The following is a 9831-nucleotide window of genomic DNA, read 5'->3' as shown; positions in this document are numbered from 1 at the left end:
CTTCAGCTGCTCCTTCACCTGTCAGACAGCAGCCACAATGTTTTTTCTTTTCATTCAAAATCAGGAAATTGATATACATATAAACGGTGTGAGTGTAAAGGTGGACTGTGGGAACTTGCCCTTGTCAGCAGTTCTGCTTTCACAGCAGAGTCATTCAGATCCACAGGAGGGTCCTCCACATGTACTGTGAGCTTCACTACCTGCCTCTTTACTGCAGACACAGAAACAGAAGCTAAATGAAGCCACCATCATATTTATGCATTTAAGCACAGAAGGAGATTCCTAGCTGATTTAAACCATCACTGCTACTGCTGTGATTGCAGGGAGCGGCGAATGCTCTAGGTGGGACTGCAGAGCATGTTTAGCCCTCATTCTCCATATCACACAGGTCCAGACAAGGTCCCACATTTTCATGTGATCTCGTTTAGAGAAATGAACAAGTCTTTCGCACAAAACGAGGCTGACAAAAAGACGAGCTCCTTTATAGAATGCATTCTTAAAAACTTTATTAAAATTAATTGCAGTGTGTCTGACTGTTGTGTAGATGTGTTTTTAAGCTTCCTCTCATCCTTAACATTGTCTCACACAAACATGGTCTTTGTCCCACACTAACCTTTGGAGGTGTGTTTGGGGTTGTTATCATTTGGAATACTGCCCTGTGGCCCAGTTTCTGAAGGGAGGGGATCATGATCTGCTTCATCTACTTCAGTATGTCACACTACATATTGGCATTGGTGGTTCCCATACGGTAAAAAAATACATTTTTCCTGGCCAAAATATATTTCAAATATATGGTAAATATATTTTGTATTTGTGATGCTCCAAAAAAATATATTTTTGAAATTGAAAATATATTTCTTTCAAACCAAAATACATTTCAAAACATATTTTAGGGTGAAGAAAATACAATTCCAACCTTACAGTAGAATGCATATCAAAGTATCCTTTATTTAAAATGTATTTAGTGCAATAATGATAATAATACTAAAAGTAACATGTTTTATGCACATCTGCAAAAAACAGTTGGAGTCAAACAAAACAGAGTCAAAGGTCTATCACGAATTAGGTTGTTTATTCATTTGCTTACAGTATTTCACATTACACAATATCTCACTATAATGTAGCGTTCATTGACTTTGAAATTATCTGTCAGTGATACAGTAAACAAGATACAACAACTGCTATGTACACTTTAGTTTTTGACAATATATACAATATAGTACTTAAAGGAACACACTCCACTTTTTTTGGAAATAGGCTCATTCTCCATCTCCCTCAGTTAAAAATGCAGCGTCTTCTTTCTAGATCCATACGTTAATAGGGCTCTGGAGCGTGATCTTACGGGATGGGGCGTAGCCAAGATTTTTGGTCGAGGCGCCATATTAGCAGGCCAAACAAATGCTTGCTGTGTGGCCGGTTGTAATGTTAGATTGCACTACCGGCAAAGGAATAAGCTTGAAAACAGGCTCTCATTTCATTGTTTCCTCACCTGGAAGCATCATGAGGGAGCTTATGTGTTGGATGTTACCAAAAGAAGGCGTCTAGCCTGGATAGCAGCTGTGAGACGAGCTGATATTCAGTTCTCTACCATCCCCAGATATCTGTTGGTGTGCTCCAGTATTTTCATTCAGGTAAGTTCTAAATAAGTTCATATTATTCTTTATAGCCTGTTATTTTTATTTTCAATGCGCTCTGAGATCATAGCACAAACTTAGAACAAACATGCAGAACTACCTTCTATTTATGGAGTTGCTAATTATTTGGCATTATTGCAGCAAACCAGCCTATGAAATGAATGAAACAAATCCTGACTGGGTTCCAACACTACACATGGGGCACTACGAAATCCCTGCTTCAAACTACATGCTACATACCACCATACCAATCAGATAACTTCTTCCATGTGAGGGTAAAAAGGTGACCCTCCTGGATAAGATGGCAAAGGTTTGCTGCGTTTTGGTGAACATGTGCCCCAGTGTGGTAGTAAAACCAGGGAAAATGCTCTTGTTAAATACTCTTAAGTCTTGTGCTGTTTATGTAGTGATAAGTTTTCAAAAGAGACAGTAAATTACAGAATGCTAGTAGTGGGTGATATTATTTAAATGCTGTCATGATTTTATGTGAACATTTTGTCATTTGTAAACTATACATAACATTGATTCTACATGGTAACTGATTTGATGTTCTACAAAGTGCTTTTAATTACAAATAGGCAAACATTTCTTTGTTTCTTTATTCAACTTTTGAACAGTGGTACTTAGTAAGTACATATTCAGTAAATGCAAATTATTTACATGGCCCCCTAAATTAAAACATTTTGGGTTATTCAGAACAGAACTAAGCTTGGAAAGATATTGTCCCATCAGTTGATCCAACTCCTTCACAGTAGCAGGTGGAACTTTTCTTTTTTGAGGATGGCTTCTTTTACCTGTCACAACGAATGGTCTGTTTATGTTTTGATCAAGAACCTTTTTTTGGGCAGCTGAAGAGGAGAAGTCTATCTTATGGCCAACCTCTGGCTGTATCTTGGTCATATTACCAGGCAAAACCCAGTATGCAGGTTCATCTGTAAAAGTCCTTGTGCCACAGATCCTCACTATTGCTTCTACATTAAACAGAAGAGCAGCGACATGGCTGCAGGTCTCCACGACTCCGGCCATACAGGTGCAGTGGGCGGCTTCAACCTTCCCTGTGATGCTCACAATGACCTGTGGCTGCAATGCTGCAATTCAGTCTTTAAGAGTGCAGTACCTGAAACACACACAGACAAAGTTCATTTAAAGACAAGAACTTTAATAAGCCAAGGCCGACACAAATGTGTTTTATCTACTTTCAAATCCATTTATCATAAATGTAACAAATAAAGTGTTTTTATGTATCCATGTATAGAACGCTGCATCTTATATTCTAAATCTGCCTGTTTCTTTTTAGAAACCTATCAGCAAAAAATGAACCTAAAGTATGTAATGCAAGGATGTAATCACTTTCAAGAGGGAGAAAACATAATGTTCGACTTTAAGTGACAATTATGGACACCAAATATGATAAGGAGATTCTGCAGGTCATTAATCAATGTATAAAACTAAAACAGAATGTATTTTTAGTGACACAGGACACAAACAAGGAAGCAAGATGTGTAATTAGGATTATTTATAATAAATATGAATTAATTAGGGCAATTTCTTTAACCATAAAGAATAACTAAATCCTTAGGACAATGTCACATCAATGCACTGAACTCAGTATGTTATCCCTCTAACAGAGACTCAACATGTTCTCACTGTAATTTCCCCCTCATGAATGAATTTATGCTAGCACTAATCTGAATGTTCAGGGGGAAATCAAACGCATTTTACTCGCAGTACTCAAGCTGACTTACCTTTGCTTGAATGACCGCGTACTCACAACGTGGAGGCTTAAAAATAGCCAAATCTTGTACCCAGTCCTTGGTGAATTGGATGTGCGCCTTGTGAGATTATTCTGTTATCATATGTTACCTTATATATGTAATCAAAGTAGTTGAAATATGATACTGCTGTAGATCATATTATACCCCTTAATATAGAGTGTGTGATCAGTATGCAGTTCTAGTTTGCATTATACTTCTGACTTAAAAGAGTGTGAAAATCATTAGATCTATTGAATTGACCTGTATTACTCAACACTGTTGAATGTGTTACACTGTTTCTTGACATTTCATACTGCTGAATCATGAAGAGAATGTTGTGTGCAGAAGACCTTGTACTGATAAATGGGAGAAACAGACTACATTCCATACCCCCACCTTTACAGAGAGCAGAAAAACAAGGAGCCGAGGTCATAACTTAGGCGCCGTAAGAGAGAAAACATGTGAATGTTTAGGCTTTTTATGACTAGGTGGGGGCTACTAGAGGCTATAAAAGGCTGAGTAACCCGTCACCATTTTGAGACTTGCGGTGACCCTCTGCAGGCAACTCTCCCCATCATGATGGTTCTTATGCTCTTAAGTGTTGAATTATATGGAAATAAAATATTGTTGATTGAGCATTTATACACCGAGTATTGTCCTTCCTTCAGCCCAAAGATTAAAAGAACTGGGAGATTTTAACAGCCTCCAGAGATTTATAATTGCGAAATTGGTACGCCGTGTATGCGCTGACTCCACAGACAAGGTACCAGAGTAGATCATGCTAAGTCAATAGCGGTTTGGTCTTCAGGGTTTCTATTCCACGGCCGTATTTCATACGGGTCCACATTTCAACAATCAAGTACCGTCTCTTTGCATCTGGACACAATCTGTCTCTATACCGTCATTTTCTTTTGAGCTACGTTTCAGAATGGTTCGTAGCAATCTTGTTTTGATTCGTGGCCTGCCAAGATGGTGCTGCGCTCCCACAATGCATTGCGACATTACGTCAACTCCAAAGCCCTTTGCGTGCAGGAGAGTATACGCATGCGCATTGCCATGGTGGTTTAAAAAATAAAGATATAATGAAAAGTAATTAATAAAAATTAAATATTTAAACATTCCCACAAATGTGCAATGAACGTGCAAAAATTCTCTTTATTAGTTGTTGCTGTTTCTTTCTTTCTTTCTTTCTTTCTTTTTTTTGAAAAATAACGACGTCTCTGAGGCGCAAATTCCGACAGCGAGAGGAACGGCCGGATACAGGAGACGGGAAGAAACAAGCCGATTATGTTCGCTTTAATTAAGTGGTTGGAAGATGTAAAATTCTCAATTCTGCCAACTGAACATATACGAGATTTTAATGAGGATGAATAATTAGCCAGCATGGAGGAAACGGACCTTTATTTGGTGGAGTGGCGACAAGAAGCCAAAAGGCGGGTGGCCGGTCTATGAAGCCTCCATCATCAAGCTAGCAGGTGCCTTTTCTCATATAATTATGTGTGCCTATGCCAAGAGGCACACATATTACTATTCGTCGGATTTATTATTCTTATTATGTGTGCCTATGCCAAGAGGCACACATATTACTATTCCTCGGATTTATTATGTGTGCCTATGACAAGAGGCACACATATTACTATTCCTCGGATTTATTATTCTTATTATGTGTGCCTATGCCAAGAGGCACACATATTACTATTCGTCGGATTTATTATTCTTATTATTATTATTATTGTGTGGATGCCCTAAAAGGGCTTCCACACTATTGTTTTCCTGTTTCTCTTTATTCTTTATTATACTTTATTCTGGTTGCTTCCGTACGTTTTTTGCCGCTTAACTACTCCCTCAGTTTTCAGCCGATTTTCTCAGTTCAAACTTTAAAAAATTCTGCTCTTTCTGCTAATGTAGGCTATGACTTTTGGTGCTCATAACTTCTATACTTTTTGAGATATTGAATTTTTTTTGCAATATTTTTTGCCCATTTTTGCACATTATCAGTGGCGTCACTAGTTTTCCTTGCCCGGTTGAGCCGTGTTTTAGCTCACTGAGATGAGCAGCCGTTCTCAGACTGGGAGGCCCGGGTTCAAATCCCGCTTATGGCAACATTTCTTTCAGTTAACAGTTAAACTTTTTTAACTCTTTTCAACACAAATTTCAGCTTTTCCACCCCTTTTCAGCAAAATTTTCATTTTTTTCACCACTTTTCAGCACAAATCCCAGCTTTTTCAGCTGTTTTCAGCAAAAAAAACTCTTTTCAGCAGAATTCTGAAAAGAGTTCTGCAGAACTCTTTTCAGCAAAAATTCTGCTGATTGAACTCTTTTCAGCAGAAATTTCAGAATTTTCACTTCTTTTCAGCCCAAATTCTGCTTATTCACCTCTTCTGCAAAATTTTCAGCCTTTTCACCTCTTATCAGCACAAATCTCAGCTGTTTTCAGAAAAAAACTCTTTTGAGCAGAAATTCTGCTGATTCATCTCTTTTCAGCGCAACTTTCTGCTTCTTTACCTCTTTTCAGCAGAAATTCTGCTGATTCACCTCTTTTCTGCAAAGTTTTCAGCCCTTTCACCTCTTATCAGCACAAATCTCAGCTGTTTTCAGAAAAAAAACTCTTTTGAGCAGAAATTCTGCTGATTCATCTCGTTTCAGCGCAACTTATTGCTTCTTTACCTCTTTTCTGCAGAAATTCTGCTGATTCACCTCTTTTCTGCAAAATTTTCTGCCTTTTCACTTCTTCTCAGCACAATTCTCAGCAGCTTCTGCTCATTTAGCAAAATTGTCCCTTTCTCCATCTCTTGTTTTTGCGAGAATGAGTTTGGTTCAGTGAGATGAGCAGCTGCCTTGAGACCAGAATGGCCAGGTTCAAATCCCGGTCATGGCAAAACCTGTTTTCAGTTTTCTCTTTTGTTCTTTTGTTTTACCTCTTTTCTGCAGAAATTCTGCTGATTCACCTCTTTTCTGCAAAATTTTCAGCCTTTTCGCCTCTTCTCAGCACAAAAAATGAGCAGCTTCTGCTCATTTCAGCAGAATTGTCCGTCTCTCTACCTCTTCTTTGTCAGAGTGTGTTTGGCTCAGTGAGATGAGTGCCTGCTTGGAAACCTGGAGGGCCAGGTTCGAATCCTGCTCAGGGCAATTTTTTTTTTTTCACCACCATACAACTTTTTGCAACTTTTCATCTTTTTCAGTTTTTGAGCAGACAGCTTCAGCATTAAGGCATCCACACAGCATTTTCGCAGGAAATGCAAATTTTTCTAGTTATTCTTCAAGTTGCTTCCGTACACTTTTTTGCCGCTTAACTACTCCCTCAGTTTTCAGCCAATTTTCTCAGTTCAAACTTTAAAAAATTCTGCTCTTTCTGCTAATGTTTGCTATGACTTTTGGTGCTCATAACTTCTATACTTTTTGAGATATTGAATTTTTTTTGCAATATTTTTTGCCCATTTTTGCACATTATCAGTGGGGTCACTAGTTTTCCTTGCCCGGTTGAGCCGTGTTTTAGCTCAGTGAGATGAGCAGCCGTTCTCAGACTGGGAGACCCGGGTTCAAATCCCGCTTATGGCAACATTTCTTTCAGTTAACAGTTAAACTTTTTTAACTCAATTTCAGCTTTTTCACCCCTTTTCAGCAAAATTTTCAGTTTTTTCACCACTTTTCAGCACAAATCCCAGCTTTTTCAGCTATTTTCAGCAAAAACATCTTTTCAGCAGAATTCTGAAAAGAGTTCTGCAGAACTCTTTTCAGCAGAAATTCTGCTGATTGAACTCTTTTGAGCAGAATTTTCACCTCTTTTCAGCCCAAATTCTGTTTATTCACCTCTTCTGCAAAATTTTCAGCCTTTTCACCTCTTATCAGCACAAGTCTCAGCTGTTTTCAGGAAAAACACTTTTGAGCAGAAATTCTGCTGATTCATCTCTTTTCAGCGCAACTTTCTGCTTCTTTACCTCTTTTCAGCAGAAATTCTGCTGATTCACCTCTTTTCTGCAAAATTTTCAGCCTTTTATCCTCTTATCAGCACAATTCTCAGCAGCTTCTGCTCATTTCAGCACAATTGTCCGTCTCTCCACCTCTTCTTCGTCAGAGTGAGTTTAGCTCAGTGAGATGAGTGGCTGCCTTCAGACCTGAAGAGCCAGGTTCGAATCCTGCTCAGGGTGACATTTTTTTTTCACCACCATACAACTTTTTGCAACTTTTCATCTTTTTCAGCTTTTCAGCAGAAAGCTTCAGCGTTAAGGCATCCACAAAGCATTTTCGCAGGAAATGCAAATTTTTCTAGTTCTTTATTGTGTGGATGCCCTAATAGGGCTTCCACACTATTGAGTTCCTGTTTCTCTTTATTGTGTGGATGCCCTAAAAGGGCTTCCACACTATTGAGATCCTGTTTCTCTTTATTCTTTATCTTTACTTTATTCTGGTTGCTCCCCCATTTTTCGGCACTTAACTACTCTTTCAGTTTTCAGCCGATTTTCTCCGTTCAAACTCTATACTGTTCTGCTCTTTCTGCTAATTCCTGCTATGACTTTTGGTGTTTATTACTATTATACTTTTTAAAATATTACACTTTTTTCCTTTAATTTGTCCCATTGAAATGAATGGAAAACTTCCACAATTCTGCTAAAACTTGCTTGTCTTTGAAACTTAACTACTTTGTCATACTTTCACCTAGAAACTCCATTCAAACTTTAAAATGTTCTCAGATTATTGGGCTATTCCTGTCTGATTCAGCTTTTTCAGATCTTCTACCGTTTTAATTTTATACCTCTTTAAGTTTTCAGTTGCAAAATTGTGATTTTTCAGAAAATACATGCGTTGCTATGGTTGCTATGCAATTAAGTCAGAGTGAGTGCTGGTCCATTCTGAATTTTCTCTTCATGTCTGAACAACTTCTTGCTACTCACTCAATTTCCACTCAACCCCCACAAATTATACATCAAAACGTAGGTATTTTTGCTGGCTTTCAGAAAATGTCACTATCATTGTTGTGGGACTTATAGATTTTTTGCAAATCTCCTCAGAGTAACATAAAGTCTCAAAACTCTCTATAGAAAGTCAATGGAGAGTTTCTTTAAAATCAGCGCTGGAATTCTCTAATGAGAGGCATTTTCAAATCGTCATATCTCCTTAACGAAACAAAGTTGAGACATGACGCTTGTGCCAATATATCTTCAGACATCCCTGATGCTCACAATTCAAGAATTTTTTCCTCACCTATTACCGTTTGGCCATGAATTACACTTGTTTGAGGGTAGGAAATTTTCCCTCGCTCAGATTTCTTCAGATTTCAAACTCTGGAAATGAGGCACTTTTTTCTCTCGTCATATCTTTTTGATTGATTTCAACAGAGACCTGAAAATTTCCATGACTGTTCACCAAAGCCTGCTGTTTCTTACGGTGAAAGAATGATTTTGATGCTCCATATAGATTTAGAGTTACAAAACGTTGTTTGAGGGCAAGTCAAGGCAGTTTTGCTTCGCCTCTACTCAGTTACAGTGTATTACAAGTCATATATCTTCAATAATTTATATTTTATCTCTGAATTATGAAGGCCTGAAGTTTTCCCCATCTCTTCTGAACAAATCGGTGTCAGAATGAGCATTCTAGCCCCTACAGTTAGGAAATTATGGCCATTTGTTCGAGGGGAATCCTGAATGTGAGAAATACACTGCAGAAAACTCATAGCTGTCTCTGTGTCTGTGTGTGTAAGTGCTGATTACAGCAGGTGCAGCCAATTTAGCTGACCTAGATATACCAAGCCCAGACTCTTAATAGCCCCTGTACACTTTGCTCTATGTGTATGTGTGTGTGTATATCAATATTTCTCCCATGTTAAAGTATTACTCCTCCATAATAGTATTTGTGCTAAATCAAAGTACTTCTACTACATCTTAGTACTTCTGCTCAATCATAGTATTTCTGCTAAATCATAGTATTTTTGAAAAATCATGGTATTTGTGCCAAATCATGGTTTTGGGGCAGAACCATAATATTTATTTTATGTTATGAGATTACTACTAAGTGCAGGAATGTCTGTTATGTTATAGTTTATGTGCTGAATATAGTATATCTGCCAAATCATAGTATTTATCCCAAATCATAGTATTTATGCAAAATTACAGTATTTCTGCTAAAAAGCAGAAATAGTACCTTTTAGCAGAAATTTCTGTGAAAAGATATTATTTATGTTAAAACATAGTATTTCTGCTAAATCATAGTATTTCTGCCAAATCATAGTATTTGTACTTATTCATGGTACTTGTGCCAAATCATAGTATTTGTACCCAATCATAGTATTTCTGCAATATGATCGTATTTGTGCCAAATCATGGTATCTTTTTGCCAAATCATGGTATTTGTGCCAAATCATGTTATTTGTGGCCAGTTAAAATTTCTGTTATATTAGTGTTACTACTAAGTCGTAGAATTTCTGTTATGTTATAGTATATCTGCTG

This window comes from Oreochromis niloticus, linkage group LG3 (assembly GCF_001858045.2).
Source record: "Oreochromis niloticus isolate F11D_XX linkage group LG3, O_niloticus_UMD_NMBU, whole genome shotgun sequence".
Lineage (NCBI taxonomy): Eukaryota > Metazoa > Chordata > Actinopteri > Cichliformes > Cichlidae > Oreochromis > Oreochromis niloticus.
Note: the sequence above shows the minus strand (reverse complement) of the source record.